Here is a 27,557-nt window from a genome sequence, read left to right on the forward strand (position 1 = left end):
ACCAGAAAGCAGAGAGAAAAAGCAGAGAAAGGGAGTGGGTTCCCGTCTGGTAGATTTCCATACGTGCAATGCCAGACGATAAACATACAAGGTGTGATGAAATAGCTCTGCCCCTGCACGTGTCAAGTGGGCTAAGCACAAATGCCTAAAACTCAGTTCTTCAGAGTTGAGTCTGGAATGCAGCCGGAGTCTCTATGGAAGGTACAATCTCCCCGGCTGCCACTTCAGGCCCCGCCATGAAGCAGTGCATCCTGGAGCAGTAGATAAGTGTCTCCTGCTCCCTGCCACAGGCCAACCAGGAAAGATGGTGGATAAAACCCACTGCAGGGACCAGGCTACACAGGAAGCACTCATTTACTCATTCGATGCTTGTGAATCAGGCACCTATGCTCGGCGAGGTACCCCCGTGGGCCCTGGAGAGGAGGTATGAGTGAAGGGTACTGCTCCGGTAGCCCTGGGTGTCTCTGTCGATGCACCCTAGCACTTGGGCTTAGACTTCGAGGCTTATTTGCACACAAATTGCTGCTCTCCCATGGGGTGCACAGCACAGCCACGTGTGGTGAAGAGCTCTCTCAACAGCATCAGGACAGGCATGCTATCCATCTATAGAGACCAACTCAGCAACAGGGCTCCCTCTGACCCAGCGTCTTCACTTGCAGATCCTCTGCGAGGCCCTGCGGTTACTTGTCTAATTGACGAAGGACCACTAACCAGAGATGATACCACTCCAGAAGCAAAACAGAAATTCACTTGCACTGAGCCCATTCAAATATTGAAACATACGCCATGCAAAAGTCAGTGAGACCACATATGAGTCAAACTCCGAGTACAATTAAGCTAAAGGCTAGAGATCAGGTTCTAATTCAGGCTCCACTGATTAAATATGAGAATACAGCAAGTCACAAGACCGCACTGGTCTCAGTTTCCTCATCTGTGAAATGGGGATAGGGAGAGGAGATGGAGGAAATAATTTCTCCCTAGGGTTGCTAGATAAAATACAGGACACCCAGTTAAACTTGAATTTTAGATACTTTTGAATAATTTTTTTTTTTTTTTTTTGAGACGGAGTCTCACTCTTGTTGCCCAGGCTGGAGTGCAGTGGTGCAATCTCAGCTCACTGCAATCTCCACCTCCCGGGTACAAGCGATTCTCCTGCCTCAGCCTCCTGAGTAGCTGGGATTACAGGCGCCTGCCACCACGCCTGGCTAATTTTTTTACTTTTAGTAGAGACGGAGTTTCACCATGTTGGCCAGGCTCTCTCGAACTCCTAACTTCAGGTGATCCGGCTGCCTTGGCCTCCCAAAGTGCTAGGATTACAGGCGTGAGCCACTGCGCCCGACCGAATAATTTTTAAAGTATGCCTCATGCCATTTTTGTCCCATGCAGTATTTTTACTTGTGAAATCTGATGGCCCTGTGCTGTCAACATTCACCTGCCATGGAATAGACAATGTGGGCGTCATCTTTGTAAACTGTGATATGACATTGTCTGGTACTCTGGGCTAGTCTCTTCCACTTGCTTGCCAGCTCCTGGAGGCAGGGCTGTGTATTACCAAACTGTAACTCCATAGTTTCCATATATGGTAAGTGAGCTAGGTGTAATGATTAGACGACATTTAGGTATTCTTTTCAGCAGATCAGTTGACGGGAAAGGTGGCTAAAGAGAATATTACAAAGAACCCAAAGCAACTGCAGCCTGACTGTTGCTCCGGGCTGCTCTCTGCTGACAACAGAAGTGAATGGTGGAACCTGGTCACCACTACCCAACTGGGTGGAGAAGGAAGCAGTATAGCAGTGAAACTGAGTCTGAGAGCCGTCGGAGCAGTGAGAGGGAGAGCATTCCTGGTAGTGAGTTAGTGGCTAAGTGACAATGTTACTACATCACTGATGCACATCTTCCCCAGATTATAAAAATAATTTATGTGCATTTGAAAATTGGAAAAAAAAATGCAGAAAATATAAAGAAGATTGAATCCATAACCTCGCAACCCAGAGCTAACCACAATTAATATTTAATTCTATACTTGTAGCATTTTTGATAAGACATATACATATATCTTAAATATAGGTCTATGAATTCAGAAAATAACGTCCATATTATACTTTTTTTCCCCCTTTGAGATAGAGTCTTGCTCTGTCACCAGGCTGGAGGGCAGTGGCGCTCTCTCGGTTTACTGCAATCTCCGCCTCCTGGGTTCAAGCAATTCTCCTGCCTCAGCCTCCCGAGTAGCTGGGACTACAGGTGCACGCCACCACTCTCGGCTAATTTTTGTATTTTTAGTGGAGACGGGGTTTCACCATGTTGGACAAAATTGTCTTGATCTCTTGACCTCATCTGCCTGCCTTGGCCTCCCAAATTACGGGATTACAGACATTTGCCACCGTGCCCGGCCTGTACTTTATATATGATTTAGCTCTTTCAAATTAACACTTTATTGTGGGCATTACTCTATGTCCTTTAAATCTTCTTTGAGTGCATAATTCTAATAGTTTCCTATCGTCAGTTTCTAGATGCGCCCTAATCTATTAAACCAAGCCATAAACATTGGAAATTCAAGCTGTTTTTACTGTCTTCCCATTGTAAATAAAACTGTTATAATCATTAAATTGTACATACCTATATACACATCGCAAATTATTTCCTCGACGCATTGCAGTGGAAATTACTAGATCAAAGATTATGCACGTGAGATTTTCATTTATTTTTATGGGTACACAGTAGGTGTTTATATTTGTGGGTCATAGGAGATACCTTGATACAGGCATGTTATGCATAATAATTACATTATGGTAAATGGGGTATCTATCCCCTCAAGCATTTATCTTTTCTATTACAAACAATCCAATTATATGCTCTTTTAGTTATTTTTAAATGTGTCATTAAATTGTTGCTGACTATAGTCACCCCGTTATGCTATCAAATACTAGGTTTTATTCTTTCTAACTACATTTTTTTACTCATTAACCACTCCTACTTCCTCCCACCCTACACTGCCCTCCCCAGACTCCAGTAACCATCCTGCTATTCTTTATCTTCATAAGTTCAATTGCTTTCATTTTTAGTTCCCACAATGAGTGAGAACATGTAAAGTTTGTCTTTCTGTGCCTGCCTTATTTCACTTGATAGAATGACTTCCATTTCCACCCATGTGGTTGCAAATGACAGAATCTCATTCTTCTTTATGACTGAATAGTACTCCACTATGTATGAGTACCATAATTTCTTTATCTGTTCATCTGTTGATGGACACGGGTTGCTTGCAAATCTTGGCTACTGTGAACAGTGTTGCAATAAACATGGGAATGCAGAAATTCCTTTGATACACTGATTTCCTTTCTTTGGTGTATATACCCAGCAATGGGATTGCTGGATCATGTAGTAGCTCTATTTTTAGTTTTTTGAGGAATGTCCAAACTCCTCTTCCTAGTGGTTAAGATTTTTGTTTAAGTATTAACATTTACTGAGCACTTACTCTGTCCCTTTCACTATTTTGAATATTTAACATTATTATGTTAATTGCTTAATTATTAATTACTTAACTATTAATTATTAATTATTAATTACCTACTATTAACTAATAATTATTAATTCATTATTGCCTTCATCTCCTACCCCCAGCCCCATCTCACAGATGAGGAAACTGAGGCTTAGTGAGGTCTTGTGACTTGCTGAAATCTCATGCCTAATTAGTGGAGCCTGAATTAGAATCTAATCTCTAGCTGTTAGCCTAATTGCACTAAGAGCCTATCTCATCTGGGGCCTCATTCACTTTTGCATTTGCATGTGTTTAATATTTTAACGAGTTGAAATTTCGTGTTGCTTTTTGTTTTGTTTTGCTTCTGGAGTGGTGTCACCTCTGGTTGACGATCTCTGTGAATTAGACAACAAGCACAGGAGTTCTCAGAGCATCTGGAAGTGAAGATGCCAGGTCAGAGAGAGTCCTGTTACTCACTTGACTCTTGTATTAAAGGTCACTACTATTGTTTTCCTCGTAGTAGAGAGGAGAAAAATGCAGCACAGAAAAATTCGGTAATAAAGTTTCACCCTCAGAAAATAAAAAGGAGGGACCAACACCATCAAACTCCAATGAAGCTGTCTAATTACCCTCGACTGTGGCTTTACCCACTTTCCCACTGTTGCTTTAGTTTATGAATGCTCATCTCACACTCTGAGAAACACAGATGAAATATTTTATCCTTACCTTTGGTCTATTGACAACATAGATTGTTTCATTTGTATTTTTTTATAACTATAGAGATTGAATTTTTTCATATTAAAAATTTGCTTTTTTGTAAACTGGCAATTTTTGATTAACAGTAATTGCCCTTTACTCTTTGGTATATGTGTATGTGTGTATAAATATATATAAATAGCATATAAATGCACATGCATGCATACACACATACATACTTTCTATAGTGAGAACAGTAACGCTTTGTCTATCATACGTATTCTGTTATGGCCTTAGCGTTTAATTCTATAGTGATTTTGATGTCTAATTTTTCTACACCTAAACTAATTTTTTAATTGTCTCTTACTTTAAAGAGTTTTACTTAAGACTTGCTTCTGTCTTTAATACTCATATTTTCTTTTAGCCTGCCATAATTCTAGTAATTTTTTCATTCAAATATTTGATCCATCTGGGGTTTATTTTATAAGTGTAATTTTTGTCATTATAACATACATAATTGGATTTTAGAACTAACAACCAATATTCCCAGTAATATGTACTAACGAATGCATCATTCCTCCAATTATTTAAAAAGTTACTTCTGTCATATATGTTTTGGTTGCCTTCTATTTCTTTCATTCCTTTATCTGTCTTAGACACTATCATATGGTTTTGATTGTTGCAATTTTATAAACATGTTAGCAGGGTCTCTACAGAACTCTTCTTTTAAATCCTGCAATTATCCATCTTCATTCCTCTGTGTTTTTTAATACTCCTCAAAATCACTTTTTCGAGTTACAAAATAACATCATTAGGAAATTAATTGGGAACTATCTTAAACTTACATATTATTTGGGAAATAATTACATTTATAACCAATGTCTTTCCTTCTAGTAATAAAATTTATTTCACTTTTGTGCCATTTTAATATATCTTGATAATATCTTGGAGCATTTTTTTTCACAGATCCTGATTTTTTAGCTTGTTCCTAGTTATTATGTATACTTTCTTGAATAAAATCTCTTTTCTTTAAAAAATACTCTTTGGGTTTTGAAATGTCTAAAAGAGTTATTGTGGCTTTTGTGGTGGTGGCTGGTTCTTGTTTACTTTGTTTTTAGCCAGCTTTCTGTGTAACTCACTAGTCTGAATAGGTTTTTACTGCCTATCTTGATTTTCCAAGGGGAAAAAAATGAAAAAACATCATATATCACCTGAAAATGACAATGTTGTCTTTTCGCCATTGACGACCCCTCTTGTTAGAGCTGTTTGTTTTATTACCTTGACTGGAACTTCCAAGAAATGTTGCATAATCATAGTGATGGAAGATACGTATCTGACACTTCTGTGAAACACTTTTGTTGTTTCACCATTGCATATAATCTTCAGTGGTTTAAAATAAATAGATTTTGCATCTCATGTCAAGAATTACCTTTTTCCCAATTTTCTAATATTAATATTTGATTTTTATCTAATATATTTTTATTAAGGTGATTATATAATATTTTTCTCTGGCCTATTTATGTTATATATTTTGATAGTAGCGCTCCTAATTTTCTTTCTTTAGAAAAAAATGCAACTTGGCCACGGGATATGTTTTTGACATAATATCAGATTCAACTTCTTTCTGTCTTCTTTCTGATTATACAAATGGGAAGATAGTTTGCGTTTTCCCTCTCTTGTGCTAGTGCTGTCATTTTAGAGCCAGAGTTAGGATAGCTTCATAAAACCAATGAGGAAGCTTTGGATCTTCTATCCTCTCGGTTTTATAGAGCAGAAGAATGATCTGTTCTTCCAACTTGGAAAAACGCTGTTCATAAAAACATTTGAGCCAGAGCCATTTTTGGAGGTAAGCCTTTGACAACACTTTCAATGTCTTCCCCAGTTATTTTTTTCTGTTCAGGTTCACTGCTCCACCCTGAGTCAATTTTGGTCATTTATATTTTCCTAGAAAATCATCCCTTTCATTGAGATTTTCAGGTTTATTAGGACAGAGCAGCACTCAGTATTCTCTAGCAGTGCTTTTACACTCTTTCTTATCTATAGCATCATTCTCTTGTAACTAATTTTGTATATTTGTGTTTTCTTTTTTATTTTTAGTTAGACTTGTAAAGTTTGTTTATGTTATTGGTTCAGATATGGTACTACAAAGGTCCAGATCTCAGATTTTTTAAATAAATTTTAAGACTTTCTTCTTTGCCAATGAATTTCTGCTTCTTTCTCCGTTTTCTCTTTCCTGCTTTCCTAAAGCACTTATTATGTCATTCTTTTCTCATATCTTAGTTAAATGCTTATTTAATATTAACTTTTTCTTATTAATAATAAGATATTTATTAATATAATATTATATAATAATTACTATAATAATAAGATATTTATAATATCTTAATAATAATAAGATATAATATCTTATGTGCAATTGCCCGTGAGTGCAACTGTGGCAATGTTGCATAGTTTTTCATAAGCAGCTTTCTCATCAATATTTTCAAAGTGATTCTGAATTATAGCTTTTCCTCTCATAGTTAGAAAAGCTATTTATTTAGGACATTATCTTCATTTTATGAGTTTGGGTTTGTTTCATTTAAACTGGCATCGGTAATTTACATATATTTTTACCACAGTATGTTTAGATCCTGCTATTATAAAATTTCTGCTTTGGGAAATACATTAAGGTTTATTTTGTAAATAAATATGTGATCAGTTTATATTAATGTTTAATGTGTATTTTTAAATAAAATGAATTCCATTTTTAGGGCTCAAGTCTGTACTACCAATGTCTATTATAGTACTTTCGTTAGCTTTCTTAAATTCATTATAATCTTCATTACTTGTGACTTTTTGTATCTTTTAGAAACCAAGAGTGGCAAATTATTTTACTGGGTTTCTATATATTTCTCCTTGTATTTTTAATTGGTGTTCTTCGTGTACTTTGAGGTGATGTTGTTCAGTTATGTGTATGAGATATATTTTCATAGTGAAGTGTGCCTTTTGAAATATGACTCCCCTTTTTAAAGTAACATTTTGTGTCTTGCATTTTGATCCAATATAAATATTTGCACTCATCTTTCTTTGAGTGTTTATGAGTAAGGCTTTAACTATCAATGTTACTTTTAACTTTTCTGCGTCATTTTGATTAAGATGTGTTTTCTTTAAAGAAAAATAACATTAATACATGCTTCTAATAGTTGTTTCAAAAAATTAAATAGAATAACACAATAAAAACAAATAGTGTAGTATTTGACATATAGAAAATGCTCAATGAGTACCAACTAATTAATTTCATGAAAAGCATGCATTCAATTTTCTTTCTGAGACAGAGTCTTGCCCTGTCGCCCAGGCTGGAGTACAGCGGAACAATCTCAGCTCACTGCAACCTCCGCCTCCTCGGTTCAAGTGATTCTCCTGCCTCAGCCTCCCGAGTAGCTGGGATTACAGGTGTCCGCCACCACGCCCGGCTACTTTTTTGTATTTTTAGTAGAGACGGGGTTTCACCATGTTGGCCAGGCTAGTCTCGAACTCCTAACCTCAGGCGATCTGCCCATCTGGGCCTCCCAAAGTGCTGGGATTACAGGCATGGCACTGAATTTTTAAAACAAAATTGAAATTTCAGAATTATAATTCAAGACTATAGTCTTTATTGTTACATATTTTATTTTAGGCATTCTTCTTAACATCTGCTCTCATCCTTTCTATTTTTCATATGCTTTTCCTGGTTCTTTTTTGTTAAGTCTACTTTACTTCCTCAGGCCCTGTGCTAAATGTGATGGATGCTGCCATGAGCAAACCTAAAGTGCTTACATTCTAGAAGGAAAGGCAGACTCAAATCAAATTATCACTCAAACTACCATGTAAAATTACAACCATGATACATGCTTTGGGATACGTGAGTGTAGACTCGCAACTACCACCTTAGATTCATATAACATTTGCAAAGCACTTTTCATACATTATGTCCTGTGAGAAAAATTACAGTCATAGAAGTAGTATCCCTTGACACTACATGATTAAAGGGTAGATAGTTATTTCTTTCAAAACAGACATTTCTTTTTTTTTTTTTTTTTGAGACGGAGTCTTGCTCTGTCGCCCAGGCTGGAGTGCAGTGGCCGGATCTCAGCTCACTGCAAGCTCCGCCTCCTGGGTTCACGCCATTCTCCGGCCTCAGCCTCCCAAGTAGCTGGGACTACAGGCGCCCGCCACCTCGCCCGGCTAGTTTTTTTGTATTTCTTAGTAGAGACGGGGTTTCACCGTGTTAGCCAGGATGGTCTCGATCTCCTGACCTCGTGATCCACCCGTCTTGGCCTCCCAAAGTGCTGGGATTACAGGCTTGAGCCACCGCGCCCGGCCAAAACAGACATTTCTTATACAAAATGTCACGTACCACTCACTCTCAGAATCTGTCATTCTGAGAATACACAGAAATTTTGCCCATTAATGGGATTCAACATTTTCAGGGGAGAAAGGCAGTAGAACATTCCTTCCCTCCCTCCCTCCCTCCCTCCCTCCCTTCCTTCCTTCCTTCCTTCCTTCCTTTCTTTTTCTGAGACGGAGTCTTGCTTTGTCACCCAGGCTGGAGTGCAGTGGCACAATCTCGGCTCACTGCAAGCTCCGCCTCCCGGGTTCATGTTATTCTCCTGCCTCAGTCTCCCATGTAGCTGGGACTACAGGCGCCCGCCACCAGGCCCGGCTAATTTTTTGTATTTTTTTAAGTAGAGGCGGGGTTTGACCGTGTTAACCAGGATGGTCTCAGTCTCCTGACCTCATGATCTGCCCGCCTTGGCCTCTCAAAGTGCTGGGATTACAGGCATGAGCCACCACGCCCGGCCTGAACATTCTGTTTGTTAGATAAAACATCCAAGAACGCAGTCTGCAACCCTACTACTTTAGAGGGGTGGGGGAGAAACTACTGAGAGATTAGATGTTCAATAAATATGCATTACATGTCTTCTGTTGACTAAGAACTGTGCTAAGCTGTGTAGATACAATGAAAATAAGACATAGTTCCTGTCTCATGGACCAAGCCACCCGTATGACAAGTTCCATAGTAAGGACCATGGAACACAGAAGACTCAGAAATTGGACAGTACTTGGGGACAGTTGTAGCCCTCTCCATATATTGAAATACAGAAAAGCTGTATCTTTCCTGCAGTCAGAATTGTGTAAAGATGGAATGAGTTTTCTGATAAGAAAATATGTTTTTCTCCCACCAGTCTGTGGACTTTCAACTTCTTTATCTCCTCTTTTGTCAGTGCTAGATGTCCCATATGCATGACTTTTTAAAGTGTTTATTACAGGAATTTTCAAAGATTCAGTGGTACTAAAAATAATATAATAATTATCCACGTACCCAATCTCCAACATCATTAAACGATAACATTTATCCAAATGTGCTTTGGATCTCTAATTAAGAAGCAAAATTTTAAAGATGAAGTTGAAAACTCATTTGTCATCCTACTGATCCCATTCCTCTTCCTCCTGCCCCGGAGTTTGTGTGGCCCTGAAGTTGATGTCACGCTTTTTCATCCATGTTCTTGTATATTCACTACATCAATACATCTGACTTTTTTTCTGGAAACTGTAACCCCAAACCACTTTCTTGCTCAAAACCCTTCAGTGGCTCCCAACTGTCTACACCAATGATCCCCAAATCAAGTCATCTTCTGAATCTTCTCAGGAGTTTCAAAATTATGTAGATTCCTGGGTTGTCTTTGGGGACTTTGCAAATTTTCAGAGTTTCTCAACTTTCAAGCTATTGAGACTAGGGGCTACACAATTCCTCATAGCAGGGTCTGCTCTGTGTCTGGTGGGATGTTTAGCAGTGTCCTGGCCTCCACTCATTAGGGGTCTGTAGCTCCCCAACTAGTTGTAACAACCAAAAATATTCCCAGAAATTGTGATATTAATCACGTCTTTTATTTTCTTTATTCTGAGGCTTTGATACCTGGAGGCTTGCTCACCCTGGAAGGCTGCTCTTCCCAGAGTTAGCCAGTTCCTAGGTATAATAAACAACTTGTCTGTAAATATGATTTTCAAATACAAACCAACCCATCCGGAGCCCATACAACCACCACCTTCTCTATTGGGCTGTCACACTGCAGGCCACTCTCCACCTACCCTAATAACCCCAGGGCCAGGGGCCAGACAACTAGGGACAGCCCTGTGCCCCAGAGCCACTGAAATTATCCAAACTAGCCAATCATGAATCTGCTTACTCTGCCTCAACTGTTCCTTGCTGCAGGAATCACAAGAAAGCTTCTTACCCACAATCCCCACTCCCCAGACTCCTGACCGATCGAGGTGCTTCCGCTCCCTGCCCTGTGTGGTGTGGCCTGCCCTCACTGTCAGCAACAACTTTGTTGTCAGTGGCAGCTGTCTTCTCATCTTTTGGCCTTATTACATCTCAAATTTTCTACAATCCACTGTATTGTATTTTATTTTATTTTTTGAGACAGGGTCTCGCTCTGTTGCCAGGTTGGAGTGCAGTGGTGCAATCTCGGCTCACTGCAACCTCCGCCTCCTGGGTTCAAGTGATTCTCGTGCCTTAGCCTCCTGAGTAGCTGGGAGTACAGGTGTGCGCCACCACGCCCAGCTAATTTTTGTGTTTTTAGTAGAGACGAGTTTTCACCATGTTGACCAGGATGGTCTCGATCTCCTGACCTTGTGATCTGCCCACCTTGGCCTCCCAAAGTGCTGGGATTACAGGCGTGAGCCACTGTGCCTGGCCAATCCACTACGTTTTAAAGCAATTGCCAAGTGTCTTATTCCAGATTGAGAAGGACTAGGTTAATCTGAAACCTGGAAATCTGTATCTTAAAAAACATTATCTAAGTGATGTGAGATCCCTGGGTTTGGGAACCATGAACCTTTAGACTCTAGGCACAAGAGTTGAGTCTGGCCTTCAAGGCCTCTGACAATCTGGCCCCATCACACATGCGTTCCTTCTCCTCTCTTGCCACACATGTTGCTGCCTTGCCCCTTCGTCTGCAAAACTGATCCTTGAGGACATGCTGAGCCCTCTCACTTTCAAATCTGCTCTAAATGCAGACTCCGGCTTTTCCAATGACCTCTTAGACTTCTAATCTCACAGGCATTTTTAAAAATAATACATGTTTGTTTACTAAAGGAGTTAACTCACCCCTTCATGGTGACACATCTGAAACAGTTAAAAGGCTACTGTCATGCCTTAATGCTTTACAAACCCTCACACAAATATGAGGCAGTAATTACAAGTTTACACTCTCATAGCACAGGCTAAGGCCCTTCTCGCAGTTTAATTTTATATCTGTTGCTATGGTTATTTGATTCCTGTCTCTCTCCCACACTAGACTAAAGATTTCCCAAGGTCAAAGATCAAGTCTATTTTTGCTCATATCCACATTACTTTACAAAGTGTCTGGCAATAAACATTTGGTGCACAAATGAATTAATTGATTAATTAACCGACTAATTAATTACTATCTTATCTTGTCTTTTCAACTGGATTTCAAACGTTTGAGGATTATTTCGCTTCCAAGTTTCCTTTCAACCCTGTAAACATAGTTGCGTTTAAACAGTACATATTGAAACAATAAATGATTACTATTATCTGAACTGCATTAGTGTTATCAGTAGTACTTTACTGAGACTACCGACAGAAGCCAAGTACTCATTCGATTTATGTTTTTAAATGAGCAGAATCCCTTTGAACAAAAAACAACTGCATTTGCAAAGGAATATGATGTTATTTATGACCATTATGTCATTGCCTATTCAAAAAGGACAGATTTAATGAAAAGTGAGCATTAGTGCCTAAAACCAAAAAACTATCCTCACGTTTGACGAATATCACTATGGTCAGGATAATTCCAAAAATTGAATTGAACTAGCAGAAAGTGTCTTCTGACATTTTTTATTTCGGTTTAATATATGGAGATACATTCAACCTGAGGAAAACAAAGTTTGTTTTTCCATATTGGTGTTTTCCCTCCACAGTGTCTTCATTTCTTACTTACAGAGAAGAATGCTAGCATTTTCTTTTTTTTTTTTTCTTCAGAGTGATAATTGTGTGTGCTTAGGAGATGCTGACTTGGCAGTTAACTGTGAGAACGTGGGAATTCCCAGCCCCAGCCCCAACCCCTGGGCAGGTGGGACCTAGAAGCTCTGTGTAGACAGTTACACCCCTGGCCATGGTGGGGAGGGCGTGGCCTTCGGAGGGTTGAAGAGCAGGAGCAGTGAATGGTTTATTCCCAAAAGACTTCTTTCTGCCTTCATCATTTTAACACAATGAAAACCTACTTGCTCCCCCAATTTTACATTTAGTTTGTACCTAGAGGGCTTGGAACACTGAAAATAAAATACTGAATTACAGACAGCCTGCAGGCATTCTAGAACAGTCTGTCTACCTCTCTCAAAGACTAATTATGAAGCAGCACCTCAGGGTCCAGGGAATTTGTCTACCATCATTTGTACAATAACTGCCAGTGCAGAGATCCTGAAAAAAAGTCTCTGTTCTTTCTATGATGTACAAACTTCCTTAAGAAAATAAATCTGCACTTCAAAATTTATATTCCAAGGCTGGAAAACAAAGGCACATCGCTGTTTCTCAAAGCAAGAAAAGATTTGTTCTAAGTGGCTCCAGAGGTGATTGCTGTTCAAAGAGCCGAGATAAGAACCCACAACCACTTCACATCATCAGCAGACAGGAGCAGTTCATGCCAGACAGCAGGAATCAGCTCAAATCCACTCTGTGTCCTTGCTCACTCTTTCTGTCTGACTCCCAGTCCCACCCCACCTCCGTCCGCACCTCTATCCCACGGCCTCTTCCTCTTCTCATCCCTGGCATCTCCCCACTTTCTTACCTAGTATCTGACTCTCTCCCTCCCTTCCTTTCTTTCAGTTGTTTCCTCCCTCTCTCCTCTTTTCTGTGCCCCATAACCATCCTTTTCTCTCCTTTCTTCCTTCCTACCGTAGAACTGTCTGCATCCCTGTTTAAGGTTTGGATCTGCCATTGATCCCTATAAAATTAGATGCACTAAAAATAGATGTACAGAGTTGCCTGGAAGTCAAAGTGGAGAAATCTGAGAACTCTTTCTCTTTCACTGTATTTGAGCCTTCTTTATCATTAATAATGGCCGCTCAGAACACCTTAGAATGGATGTACCTTATTTTGGGAAGCTTTCTGAGAGTAGGACTTCCCACCCTCTAGGAATTCAAGATGCAAACATTTACCCACCTGTTGGTCTCCAATAAGCCCATCATGCATTTACTACAATGGGAATTGGTTTATCTAAAGAATACATGAGACAAACAGGACTCTCAATGAGTCCAATAAAAGTGACAGCCCAAGTGATAGGGACAGGAGGCAGGGAAATTCTAGGCAGAAGTGGACCAGTCTCTGATGAGGGCCCCACCCTTAAGCCTGGAACTGTGGCCCAAAGTGAGAACTTACATTCCTGTTTTCCTGCTCAAATGTTTCCTTTTCCAAGACCACCTGTGCCCTGTCCCACCCCCATCCTGTGCCCATAAAAAACCCCAGGCTCAGCCAGCACTGACAGGAGAAGCAGTTGGACATCAGAGACTACTGTTGGATGTTAGAGAGAGGTGGCTTGACTTCAGAGGGACAGCTTGATGGTATAGCTTCAGAGAGGAGTCTGGCCAGGGACAGCTGGATTTCAGGGGAAGATTACCTTCCCACTCCATCCCCTTTTCAGCTCCCCTTCCCACCGAGAGCCACTGTCATCAACAATAAAATCTCCTGCATTTACTACCTTCAATTCGTTCTTGTGACCTCATTCCTCCTGGACGCTGGACAAGAACTCAGTGCCACGAGTGTGGGTGCAAAAGGCTGTCACACTGACCCCCCACTGAGCTGTTAATACTTAAGCTGTCTGCAGACAGCAAAGCTAAAAGGGTACTCTAACACTTTTTCTCGGGCTTTGGGGATTGTGGACACCTTCCCCCAGATGCTGCCATGGGGTCAGTATGGAGTTCGTTCTTGCCAGCACCCAAAAGTGCTCACCCTGGCTCCTGCACCTGATCACCTGTGCTCCCCCTCCTGCAAGCAGTGGAGCAGTGAGTGAGTGGACTTGGCCCCTGCTGGCACCCATGCACTCCAGTTTCCACCCATGAATGGGGTCAGGGAAATATCCTGCTTCACAAGCACCAAGTTTGGTTTAAAAAACCACTCAGTTAAATGGAAGAAGAGGGAGTAGAAAGAGCAGGAAATAGGGGTTCAAGGCCAGGCCTTCCCAGCCAAGAGAGAGTGATCCATGGCACCCAGACACTTCACTGACAGAAGCCCTGTCCTTCCAGGGCTCTTAGATTCCCTCCCTCAATCTGGCCCCAAGTATACCTCTGCTGGCCCCTTGGAACTCTGCACTGGTAACCTAGCCTGAAATTTACTGTGAAGCTCGAAGCTAAACAAGCTGATGACCACAGCTTCTTCCTTGTCCTTCTTCCCTGTCCTTGTCCAGCTCAAGTCATAGCAGCCCACAGATATTTTGAACAGGACGAGAGCTTCATGATCTTCACTTGCCTTTATCACTTTACATCCAGAGATCAGCTTATGAAAACCTCATAAATGAACATATGTATAAGCCCATTTTGGTGACAGATCACTTTCAAAAAAAACACTTTGATTGAGATATAATTGAAACATAATAAACTGTCCATATTTAAGGTACACTATTGGGTAAGTTTTGATGTAGGTATATGCTGTAAAACCATCACAAAATGTGTCTTATACAATTAAGATAATAAATGTATCCATCACCCGTAAAGTTGGCTTTTCTGTTTGTTTTGTTTTTTTTCAATAGACTTTATTTTTAGGGAAGTTGTAAGTTCACAACAAAATCGAGAGGAAAACACAAAGATTTCTTATAAGTCATTGTGTCCACACATGCACAGCCTGACCCCCTGTTGTTGTTCTCCACCGGAGTGGCACATTAGTTACTGCTGATGAATCTTCATTGGCACATCCTTATCACCCAGGTCCATAGTTTATGTTAGAGTTCACTCTTGCTGTCATACATTCTATGAGTTTGGGCAAATGCATACACCAGTATAGCATCAGGCAGAATCGTTTTTTGCCCTAAAAGTCCTCTATGCAAATGAATAGGATACGTAAAGCACAGATCACTTTTTAGTAAAATGTTGCCTTGTTTTGATTTGACAACGTAGGTGATACTACCAGTCACTGGAGAGAATGTAAAAATAGAAAAAAGATGACCTGAATCCAAATCTCTTTTTCCTTCTGAAGTTCATTGTTGATTCTTTAGCCTCCCCCTTTCTTTCTTACTCTATTTATAAAGTTTTTACTTTCTAATACAGGCTGTCAATATTTTAGAATTTTTTGCATTAGCAGCATACTGCATAGTGTGGGGGAAATACCTTTATTTCAAAACTAGTTGTACATATAATCCATGTTTACATACATGTAGACCGTAAGACAGTTCAAATATTTTGGGGTAGTATGAGCTCAATCTGAGTTCAGGCAGTCCAAACCCTGATAACCTAGCAGAAAGTTAATGCTGGGTTATAGGATTTGGAGTTGCCTGAACCATGTCATTGGGTAATGAACTTTGTTTTACACTGCCCTCTCCCTCCGTCAATTTGCCCCCTCGCTGGTTCTCTTTCAGTTCCTGTACATGTCACATATTCTCCTCCCTCAAGGCCTATGCATTTTTTTCCTTTCTGTTTCTAGTGACGTTCTTCCACATCCTTTACCTAGATATCCTCTTCTTACCTTTTATGTCTCAAATCAAATATAACATCTTTCTTGTGAAACACCCTTAACTAAACTTCCTCCCTGTTGTTCTATCTCATACCCCTTGTCCTTTCGCTCTAGAATTGCACTGTCCGGTAAGTAGTCACTACCTGCATGTGGGTGTTCAAATGAAAATTAATTGAATTTAAATAACATTTGAAATACAGTTTCTCAGCACATTGCGTGCATCTAAAGTGCTCAATAATCGTATGCAATTAGTGACTACCCTATTGAACACATAGGTACAGAAGATTTCCATTATCACAGAAGTTTGCACTGGAGAGTAGTCCATCTAGAGCATTTAGTATAGTTCCTAATTTTACATTAATTTTGTGGGATGTTTTTGTTTGCTCGGTTGATGGTTACCTACTTCTGGACTGTATACTTTATGAGTGCAAGAATCACCAAATATTGATCAGGGCTCCATACATATTTTGGGGATGAAAGAATGGCATGAATCAAGTCCAAAGCCAGTACATTGCAAGAATACACAAGAGAGGAAACATATATGCAGATGAGAGGCAACGACCCTCATATTTCTAGCTCCGGTTGGAAAAACCATGAAAGTATACAGAGGGGAAAAAAAGGACACTGGGCTGTCCAATTAACAATGGAGTAAAAACATTTTTTCCCATTCTCCTTCCTAAAATCAAATAAAGGCAATAAGAAGAACGAAAAAAACATAGAAGAGAAAGCCTCTTGAAACCGAGAAGCATCTGCAACCACAAACTACAAAATACAGCTGCTAAACAAAATGAAAGTTGGATCAAATTGGTGGCAAATATCAAGAGTGAATATACTCCGCGGCACGGTACTGCAAATGTCAGTTCCATCACCTTAAAAAGGCCAGCCAATGGCTCCTTGCTGGAACGTCTGGATGTGGGGACTGCTTGAGCAGTGGAAACATCTCCAAGTCCCATTCCACGTTATCTAGTGACAGCGAGAGCCGGTGCTGGATGATAAATTACACAGACACAGTATTATTGTGAATAGCCAGTGGCCTGTATGGTGAGGTAGAGAGGTGGCAGTCACCATCGACTGAAATGCGATATACACTAAATCCTGTCCCATAAGTACGACTACCTATTACACACAGGTGATCGATGTAGTCATTCCTTGGAGAAAGTGGGAGGAAATGGAGCTGTTAGCAGAAACCCACTCCAAAGTTTGAGGAAGAGTGCCTCGTGCCCTGTAAAATGTCCTCCGGTACTCCTCCTCCTCCAATTTTTTAGCAAATGCTTGACCCAGGCAAAAACGTCTCCCATTTAGAGATAAGTAATAATCAGAAAAGATCCAGCCTGAGAAATATGCATGGATATAACTGGATGGAAGAAAGAAACATGCCAAAGAAAAGCCAGATGGAGGCTAGACCTCAGAAGAATTACTCTGCAAGCAGAACAACAGTGCACACAAACATTTATCCAGAGTCAAAGAATTGATGATGGTGCCTGTGAAAATCAGAGCTCAAAGAAGAGATATAGGGATCAAAGAAGGCATGATAAGGCAATACAAAGAAATAAATGTGAGCTGAGAGAGATCTGGTGAAAATGCAGAAGAGAAAAAAAATGTTAAGCTAAAGCCATGCTGAAATTAAAATAAATGTTGCTGAGAAAGAGAGACATGAAGGACAGGCTGAGTTAGAAAGAAATGAACAAAACATGTGGAAAAGCCAAAGAGTTACAGAGAAAATAAGACACAGTGAATAAACATGCATGTAATTTGTGAACCCCACTAAAGGAAACTGAACAAATGTAGTAGAAATAAAATATCCAAACATATGAGAGAAGATATTTTATAAAATAAAGGTAGATACGTATCTTACAATTGAAAGATCACACTGTGTCCCAAGAAAAACTGATCAACCAAAACATAGCCATTAAATTTTTTGGCTTTCATGATTAGAGATAGTATCCTATAACATCCAGCAACTCCTCTGTATGTCTCCCCAGCCTCTCAATAAATGACCAAGCAAAATAAATACATGTATTTTTGAAAGCTACCTATAGGGCAACAGAAAGAGTCGAACAGGGTTCAAAGTTCTGTAAAGCAATGTCTACAACTCCTCAGTTAAGGAATGGGACCAAATGTTTTACAGCAAGATGGACATATTTAAATATGCAGGAACGAAATAAACATAACATCCATAAGTCCTTGTGGGAAAAAAACAAAGTATCTGATAACTTAATTGAGATTTCCAAAAGACAAATGAAAAAAGACATGAAAAAAAAATTGAAAATGTTCGTTAAACCAACTTAAAGAATTTTGAAAACTATAGCCACAGAAAACAATATAAATTTTTATTAATGCTGAAAAAGTAGAAAACATAATGAAATTTTCTATTTGGAGGGTAATCTTTTCCTTAAAAATTCCTTGTAGGCAGGGTCTGGTGGCTCACACTTGTAATCCCAGCACTTTGGGAGGCTGAGGCAGGTGGATCACCTGAGGTCGGGAGTTCAGGACCAGCCTGACTAACATGGAGAAACCCCATCTCTACTGAAAATACAAAATTAGCTGGGCGTGATGGTGCATGCCTGTAATCCCAGCTACTCGGGAGGCTGAGGCAGGGGAATTGCTTGAACCCGGGAGGTGGAGGTTGCGTGAGCTGAGATCGCACCATTGCACTCTAGCCTGGGCAACAAGAGTGAAACTCCATTTCAAAAAAAAAAAAAAAAATTCCTCGTAAAGTGAATTATCAAAATAAAAACATTGTACTTCATTCAGTTACAAATAAAACGTATCGCCTCAATATTTGAGTAATTGAATCTTTAATTTAAATAAAAATAAAGCCAGGCACAGTGGTTCATGCCTATAATCATAGTACTTTGGGAGGTGGGAAGATCTCTTGAGCCCTTGGCGTTCAAGGTGGCTGTGAACTGTTGCTCACTGAACTCTAGCCTGGGTGATGGAGGAGCGAGACCCTGTTTCTAAAGACATGAAAATTGTTAAAAATTAAAAATAAATAATAGGCTGGGCACCGTGGCTCACGCCTGTAATCTCAGCATTTTGAGAGGCTGAGGCAGCGGATCACAAGGTCAGGAGATTGAGACCATCCTGGCTAACACAGTGAAACTTTGTCTGTACTAAAAATACAAAAAATTAACTGGGCGTGGTGGCGGGCACCTGTAGTCCCAGCTGCTTGGGAGGCTGAGGTAGGAGAATGGCGTGAACCTGGGAGGCGGAGCTTGCAGTGAGCCGAGACGGTGCCATTGCACTCCAGTCTGGGCGACAGAGTGAGACTCCACCTCAAAATAAATAAATAAATAAAATAAATAGTAAATGACCCCCAAAATCTGTACAAATGATGCAAATAATTCACAAGATCATCACCACTACAAACCAGCAAATCATGGAGCTGCCAGGGTTTACTAAAACCTGTGCAAACTATACTACTGAGAACGTGGCTGCATAGTGGCACTCACTATGGCTGGGCTGCTCATAAATGTGCTTGCCAGGAGATGTCTCATAATCTGGATTTCTCACATGTCATAATTCCCATGAGTCTCACGGGACCATCTTACGCCATAACTTTAAAAAATCAGACAGACGTGGGCAAGAGAGAAGCTAAAGAAAGTATCATTTCTTTGGTTTCCTCACCTTTCATAGAAACCATCAACAGCTACTGTCTGAAGATGATAAAAATAAAGACATATGCATATGGTTAGACAATTGTATGAACATATGTATCAGATGGAAAACACACACAGCAAAACAAATACCCATCGCAAAAGAAGAAAACAAAGGAAGTATTTATAATGAAGTCATTTAAAATAAACATGGGCATAACTCCCCAAGTGACCTCCCTAAATAAATAGCAGCACTCCTTCCCATAACCATGCTCCTTATTCCTATTTTCCTACTTTGTTTTTTTTCCACAGCACTTAACCACCACCATTGCATATTTATTTGTTGTTATTCTTATAATTTTTCGCCTCTCCTAACTAGAAGTCAATTCTACGGAGGCAGAAATTCTATTTTGTTCACTGCTGTATCCCAGCATCTAACATCATAGTTGGTATAACTGTCAGTGCTCAATAAGTACTTTTTAAAATAAATGTATGAGTAAAAACAGAAAACTGATACAAAATGAAACTACAGAAATGAAGCCAAACAAAGATAACATAACAATAAATGTGAATAAAACAAATTCAATTTTTCAAAGGAGAATAATCACAGTATGGGTCAAAAACATTAACCAAATACAATATACTGGTTAAAATATGTAAGCTCTGAAGTAAAAATGCAAATTTGATTTCCAAATCAAAGGTCTTATCAATCCTATTTTAAGATGACATTCTGAGGCTACAGGTGGCTAATCTGTGTAAAGCAAGACACAGAAGAGTGCCCAGTACATGGTGCACAGTCAGTAACTATTAGGGGCAATGGTAAAAGCAGAAGTGAGCTTGGTTGTATCAATGGTGACAGCAGTGGTAACTCAAACCAAATAACTTCATAGGGTTACAATGAAAAGTGTCAGTGTCAATCAGAATGGCTATAATTAAAAAGTCAAAAAATAACAAATGCTGGTCAAGTTGCAGAGAAAAGGGAACACTTACATACTGTTGGTGCAAGCATGAATTAGTTCAACCATTGTGGAAGACAAGACAGTGTGGTGATTCCTCAAAGATCTAAAACCAGAAACACCATTTGACCCAGCAATCCCATTACTGGGTATACACCCAAAGGAATATAAATGATTCTATCATAACAACACATGCACGTGTATGTTCATTGCAGCACGATTCACAATAGCAAAGACATAGAGGCAACCTAAATGCCTATCAATGGTAGACTGGATAAAGAAAATGTGGTACATATATGCAATGGAATACTACGAAACCATGAAAAAGAATGAGATCATATCGTTAGCAGGAACAAGGGTGGACCTGGAGGCCCTTATCCTTAGTAAACTAACGCAGGAACAGAAAACCAAGTACAGCATGTTCTCACTTATAAGTGGGAGTTAAATGATGAAAAACATGGATACATAGAGGGGAACAACACACACTGGGAGGGAGTGTGTGGAGGGAGGAGGAGGAAGGGAGGAGGAAGAGGAGCAGGAAAAATAATGGGTACTAGGTTTAATACTGAGTGATGAAATAATCTGTACAACAAACTTCCATGATACAAGTTTACTTACGTAACAAACCTGCGCATGTACCCCTGAACTCAAAAGTTAAATAAAAAAAGAAAAAGAATCCGTTATCATGACAGTATAAAAGACAGTCTGATGTGGTCTGGAGACTATGAGAAACATTCTCCAAGGAAATTATGTTTAAGCTGAGACCTGAAGGATAGATGGGAACTAGTCAGGCAAAGAGCAAGACAGTGGGCAGAGAAAATGGAAAGCAAAATTCGTGTGTGTGGTAGGGAAGGAGAGGAATAGCTTTCAAGGCATCAGCAACAGCACGTGTGAGTGGAATACATTGCAGAGAAGTGCCAAATACTCCAGCCTTGGGAAAAAGTCTCATCCCCACAGCACACACTTTAGTTAACAGACACTGCAATGGGAATTTTTGTTGTTAAGGTATTCAGTTGACGTAACAAATACTTACGTCAGCTCTTATGTGCCAGGCACTCTATCAGATGCTGGGGATAGAACCAAGGTATGCAGAGCCCCTTGGCTTCACGGAGCTTACAGTGGGAAATTTTTAAAAGTAAATGATAGGTACACTGGGTTTTACTATGAAAAATAGCAGAGTGCCACAGAAGCATACAGCAGGTAAGCCTAATTTCATTCTGGGGTCCAAAAATTATCCTAGAAAGCGTAACTTTTAGGAGAACACTCAAAGGAAAATTAATTGCTCTTAAGGTGAGTGAGGAGGAATGAACAAAACATTTGTGAAGGTATTGAGGTAAAAGAAAATGTAGCAGTAGAGCATTTGAAAGAAATGCAGTATGTCTGAAACAAAGAGAACCAGAGAGAGAGGGAGAGCAAGAGTGTGAGAGAGGTGCAAGCAGAGAGAAGCTGGAAAGAGACAAGGCATGATAGCCTGCATTAAGAACTGTATTTCCAGTTGGGCGCAGTGGCTCATGCCTGTAATCCCAGCACTCCGGGAGGCCGAGGCGGGCAGATGACGAGGTCAGGAGTTCGAGACCAGTCTGGCAAACATGGTGAAACCCCATCATACTAAAAATACGAAAATTAGCCAGGCATGGTGGCGGGCACCTGTAATCCCAGCTACTCGGGAGACTGAGGCAGAGTTGCTTGAACCGGGAGGCGGAGGTTGTGGTGAGCTGAGATCATGCCACTCCACTCCAGCCTGGGTGACAGAGCGAGACTCCATCTCAAAAAAAAAAAAAAAAAAAAAAAAAAGAAAAGAAAAGAAAGAAAAGAAAGAAAAAGAACTGTATTTCCTAAGTCCATAAGAAATCATTGAACATGGATTGACCAATCCATTTTTCATATAATATGAAAGATTTTTCTGGTTATTGTGTGGAAAATTGCTTGGAGCAGCCGAACATGGAAGCTGCAGAGGCCACATGTATTTGTCAGTGTAAGTTTTGTTGTCCTATGGTAATAAATATCCCCCAAATCTCAGTGGCTCAAACAATAAAAATGTTTTTCTCACTCAGGCTGCACATCTTTCATGGATTCTGGTCCACCTCGTCCTCACGCGGGGATGCAGACTGACAAGTTTCCACCATGAAGGGTTGTTAATGTGCCATAGCAGGGAGAAGAAAATGGAGCAAATCAGTCACCAGCTCGTCACACAGCAGAGTGTCCCACGTCACATCTGCTGATATATTATGGCCAAAGTACATGACTGTCGCCAAGGAGCTGAGAGGTGAAATACCGACGTTCGTCTGGATGGAGTAGAACCAGGAGAGTCGTAAACATCCTATAGACTACACACTGTTTAACAAGATGCAACAGTATTCTAGGTAAGAGACCATGGAGAGGCATTTATGAAAGCATTTTTAAATCTAATTAAAATTACTAAAATTTGTCGATTAATTGAATGTGAGAGTTGAGGGAGATGGAAGAGTCAGGGATCATTTCCCTGTGATGGATAGGACAACTGGATAAATGCTGTAAAGTATCCTGAGTTAGAGAACGTAGAAGATATTTTGGAGTGGGAGGAAACATTCAAACAGAGATGTCTAGTACACAGCTGGAAATGAGATAGAAGAGAGGTCTGGGCCGAAAAATAAATTTTAGAGTGTTTGACATCCAAATGGTACTTGAAACCAATGGAACAAAGATTTGTGTGGGAGGGTAAGCAAATCATTGTTCTTTGAGATTTTCTCGATTTTGGCACTGAAAGTCGTATGTCATGCGAATATTCTCAGGCTTGAACGAACTGCAGTAGTTGGTCACCCTGTGAGAGTGTGTGAATAAAAAGAACACCAAGACAGATTTGTGAGGTGAAAACATGTACTGGTCAGGTTGAACAAGAGGAGTTGTCAAATGATACTGAGAAAAATAGTCATGAAGACAGAAGACACGTCAGAGGAATATCAGAATCCCAGAAAGCAAGGAAAGAGTTTCAACAAGGAGAGAGTGAGGGGCCAACAGGGCCAAATGGTACCCCAAGGTTAGGTAGGACTCAGATTGCAATTGTCCGTTGCTGAGGGACTGGAAAACAGCTGAAATAGGACTCCCAGTTGTTCACACAGCCAAGCAGAGATCAGGCAGGGAGGGGACGGCTTGTCCAAACACAGGAGGCTGACACATCAGGAAAGGGTCTGAGCTTGTCCTGGGTGTAGTGACCAGATACAGTAGATAGCATGGCAGCTTCTCACATAGCAGAAAAGAAATGATGCAGATCTAGGTTCTTGACTTGCAGTTCACTGCATACCTCCTCAGGCTGCTGGACTGCAGAATTCCAAAGGAATTCATTTAACACATAAGAGGAATCAAAAAGAATACTCCTCAATTATACAAATGCAGGACACAGATAAAACTCTCTTTTAAAGGTGAATAGAGAGAAAATAGCCAACTGGGGCCTATGGAGAGATTCTGAAACATAAATGAAGATAAACTATAAGAAACATAAAGAAAATTTTAATAAACATGATTTTTCTTTCTCAGTACAATTCAAGAAAGCATGAATCAGTTATTGGGGTTTTTCCTATAGAGTTGTAGGAATTCCTTACATATTTTGGGTATTAACTCCTAATTAGATATATGGTCTACAAATATTTTCTTCCATTCCACAGGTTGCCTTTTCATTCTGCTAATTGTTTTCTTAGCTATACAGAAGCTTTTTAGTTAATATAATTGCGCTTACCTAGTTTTTTTTTTTTTTGCCTGTGCTCTTGGTGTTTTATAGAAGAGATTATTGCCCAGACCAACATCTAGAAGATTTCCTCCCATGTTTTATTTTAATATTTTATGTATCATGTCTTATATTTAAGTCTTTAATCCACTTTAGTTGATTTTTGTATGTGTCATGAGATAGTGCTCTGATTTCATTCTTTTCCATGTGAATATCTCATTTTCCCAACACAATGTATGAAAGAGATTCTTTTTTTCCATAGTATATTCTTGGCACTCTTGGTAAATATCAGTTGACCATATATGCCTGGGTTCCATTCTAGGTTCTGCATTCTATTCCATTTGTCTGTATATCTGTTTTGATGTCAGTACCACACTGTTTTGTTTACTGTAGGCTTTAAGGGTCTTTAGTGTTTCCAAATGGATAATAGGATTTCTTTTTATATTTCTGCAAAAATGCCGTTGGGATTTTGTTGGAGATTGCATTGAATCTATTGATTGATTTGGGAAGTAGGGACATTTTCTCTTCTTAAGTTTTTAAGCTATCTCCTACAGGAAGGAAGAACATTTTAACAATATTAATTCCTCCAATCAATAAGCATGAAAAATATTTACATTTGCATCTTAAAAAAATTTTTGTCTGTGTTTCGTAGTTTCGAGAGTACAAGTCTTTCACTTTCTTGGTTAAGTTTATTCCTAAGTATTTTGTTTTTTTTGATGCATTTGTAAATGGAATTGTTTTCTTAATTTCTTTTTCATTCTATAGAAATGAAACTAATTTTTTGTATGTTGATTTTATTTTCTTCCACTTCACTGAATATGTCTATAAGTCAACAATTTCTCTCTCTCTCTCTCTCTCTCTCTCTCTCTCTCTGTCTCTCTCTCTCTCTGTGTATGTAGACTTTAGGGTTTTTTTTTTTTTTTTTTTTTTTTAATATATATATATAGGACTGCATCATCTGCAAACAGAAATCATTTTACTTCTTCCTTTCCGGTTTGGATGCTTTTTTTTTTTTCCTTGGCTAATTCTCTTGTAAAGACTTCTTGTACTATGTAATTGAACAGAAGTGCCAAGAGTGGGTATCCTGGCCTTGTTCCAGATCTTAGCTTTTTAACCATTGAATATGCCGTCAACTGTGAGCTTGTCAATGTGGCCTTTCTTGTGCTCAGGTAAATTCCTCCTGTATGTAACTTATTAAGAGTTTTTATCACAAAGTGTTCAGTTGTGTCAAGTACTTTTTTCTGCATCTATTGAGATGATCATGCTATTTTTATCCTTCATTCTGTTAATGTGGTATATCGCCTTGATTTATTTGCATAGGTAGAGCCATCTTCACATCCATTGGATAAATCTTACTTGGTCGTGATGTATACTTTTTTTAAAATGTTCTGTTATATTCAATTTGATTGTAGTCTGTTGAGGAGTTTTGTGTCTGTTTATCGGGGTTATTGGCCTATAATTTTGTTGTGTTTTTCTTTTCTTGAGGTGCTTTCATCTAGCTTTGATATCAGAGTAATGCTGGCTTCCTAGAATAACTTTAAAAGTGTTCCCTTGTCTTCTATTTTTGGAATAGTTTAAGAAGCAATAGTATTAATTCTTCTATATTTGTTTGGTAAAATTCACCTGCCAAGCTTACTGGTCTTGGGTTTTTCTTTGCTGACAGTTTATTATCATTATTATTATTCCTTCAATCTCCTTGTTTTTTATCGGACTGTTTAGGTTTTCTATTTGTTCTTTATTTACTCTTGGAAGAGTGTATATTTCTAGGAATTTCTCCAATTCTTTTTGGTTGTCCAATTTGTCAGCATATAATTTTGTACAATGGTTTCTTATGATTCTTTTCTATGAAATCTTTTGTAATGGCTCCTCTTTCATTTCTGATATTTTATCTTTTTTTCTTAGCCAATCTAGTTAAAGTTTTATTAGTTTTATTTATTTTTTCAAAATACCAGCTCATAGTTTTGTCAGTTTTTAAAAAATGTTTTCTATTTTCTATTTTGTTTATTTCTGTTCTGATCTTTATTTATTTATTGCTAATTTTGTATTTAGTTTATTCTTATATTCTAGTTCTTCAGATATAGTTAGGTTGCTTACTTGGGATCTTTCTTTGTTATAATGTAGGTGTTTATTGCTGTAAACTTCCCTCTTAGTACTGTTTTTGATGCATCTCATAAGTTTTGTTTTGTTGTGTTTCATTTTTGTTGTCTCAAAATATTTTCTAATTTTCTCTTGACTTCTTTTTAGACCCAATAGTTGTTTGAGAGTGTGTTGTTTAATTTTCATGCATTTGTAAATTTTTCTGTTTTTATTCTATTTTTTATTTCTAGTTTCATTCCATTGTGATTGGAAAAGAGACTTGAAATAATTTCAATCTTAAATTGTTAAGACTTGTTTTGTAGCCTAGCAAGTGATTATTTTGAAAAATGTTTCATGAACACTCGAGAAGAATGAGTATTCTATTTCTGTTGCACTCGTCTAGAACCAAACCTACAATATCTCCGATGTATGTCTGAATACTTACCTTGAATAATTCCTCTACATAGATTGAGAACCACATTAGACAGTGTTACAGCTTTGTGTTTTGACTGTCAATATATAGAAAACTCAAGAGGAGAAAGTCTGTTGTCCTTGCCTATATTTTCGCTCATGTATAATTTCTTCCTTTCTAATGTTCTGAGTCTTTCTTTTATTCTGTTCTTTATGTTTAGAGAACTTTAGTGAGTCATTTTTTAGGGTAGATCTGTGGGTTTTAAATTCTCTTAGTTCTCTTTTATCTTATGTCTTTATTTTATCTTTATTCCTGAAGAATATTTTCTCTGGATATAGGATTCTGGGCTGATAGGTGTTTTTTTGTTTTTGTTTTTTTGTTTTTTTCTCTCAACATTTGAAAAATATTGCAGCACTTTCTTCTGGCCTCTGTGATTGTTGAAGAGAAATCTACCATTATCCAAACTGTTTTTCCCATATAGCCAATATGTCATTTCTCTCTCATTGCTTTCAAAAATTTTTCTTTGTATTTAGTTTTTAGAAGTTTCACTATGATGTGTTTTGATGTAGATTTCTTACGTCCTTTATTTATTTTTATTTTTTCTTTTTTGGTCAATTTGGGATATTTTAAGCCATTATTTCTTCAAGTACTTTTTTGGCTCCACTGTCTTTCTTCTCCCCTTCTGGAACTCAAATCATACTAATGTTACATCTTTATTAAAGAGCCATATGTACTTGAGATTGTGTTCTTTCTTTTTTTTTTTTTCAATCTATTCTCTCTTTGTTGTTTAGAGTGGATAATTTTTATTGTTATGTCTTCAAGTTCTCTGATTCTTTCTTCTATTCTCTCAGTTCTGTTGTTCAATCCATTTGTTCAGTTGTCTATTTTGGTTATTGTATATTTTAGTTCTAAAATTCCCATTTGGTTTTTTATCTTATATTT

General features: G+C 38.8%; 1 pseudogene; it reads left to right on the forward strand.

The window, feature by feature from the left end:
- The first annotated feature begins 304 nt into the window (after nt 1–304).
- Nucleotides 305–22,779, forward strand: LOC119620358 (uncharacterized; annotated as a pseudogene).
- The last annotated feature ends 4,778 nt before the right edge of the window (nt 22,780–27,557 follow it).

Source organism: Chlorocebus sabaeus, chromosome 16 (assembly GCF_047675955.1).
Source record: "Chlorocebus sabaeus isolate Y175 chromosome 16, mChlSab1.0.hap1, whole genome shotgun sequence".
Classification (NCBI taxonomy): domain Eukaryota; kingdom Metazoa; phylum Chordata; class Mammalia; order Primates; family Cercopithecidae; genus Chlorocebus; species Chlorocebus sabaeus.